The following is a 770-nucleotide window of genomic DNA, read 5'->3' on the forward strand; positions in this document are numbered from 1 at the left end:
TCGGGGCTGGCCAGGCTCAGTGGGTCTCCGCCTGCCTGAGCTCCATGTTAAAGATGGATCCAGTTGCTCGGCGTTATGCAAATTGAGATCAAATCCAGCTTCTGGCATACTGCCCGTCCATCCTTGTCCGGCAAAGATCGTCAGCGTTCGGATTAGCCTGGACTCTCCCAGTGTGAAAAGGAAAGCAATACAGGCGTGAGGACAAGATTTTAGGGACCAGTGAAGAGGGCAAGTGTAAATCCCTTTCACCCTTTCTGTCAGGCCTCGACATGGGTGAAATAATGAGCTTTCACCCTTGCTATGGGTGTGCTACGAGGCAAAAAGGTGAAAACTGAGTTTTGAGCCATATGGGTCAGCTTATCAAACCCCAGGAGGGTACCTGGCAGCAGCACGAGATGCTTGCACCCCTTGCTTCCCCACCGTGCAATCCACTGTAGCATTTCCTCGTTCAGCAGCCCCACCTCATCACCTATCAATCCACCCAGTCAGAGACAGGGAAAGTGGCATCGCCAGAACAACGCACCCCACCATGTCCTCCCTGATGGTGGGAGTGCTGGAGAGTTTCATCTACAGCCAGGAATGCAAACCTTGGAGCTGGAGGAGGAAGGGAGAAGTTAGAGCAGATAGGATGTCATCAGTACAATAACATTGCATCTAAATCAGCCCCCAAAGATTTTGGTTCTGGAGTATACGTGGTGAATCCATTTTTTGACTGGGATTTTCAAGCTGTGACTACCAATCCAACTGGGACTGTTACAAAAAATAGTGTC

This window comes from Falco naumanni, chromosome 12, assembly GCF_017639655.2.
Source record: "Falco naumanni isolate bFalNau1 chromosome 12, bFalNau1.pat, whole genome shotgun sequence".
Taxonomy (NCBI): Eukaryota; Metazoa; Chordata; class Aves; order Falconiformes; family Falconidae; genus Falco; species Falco naumanni.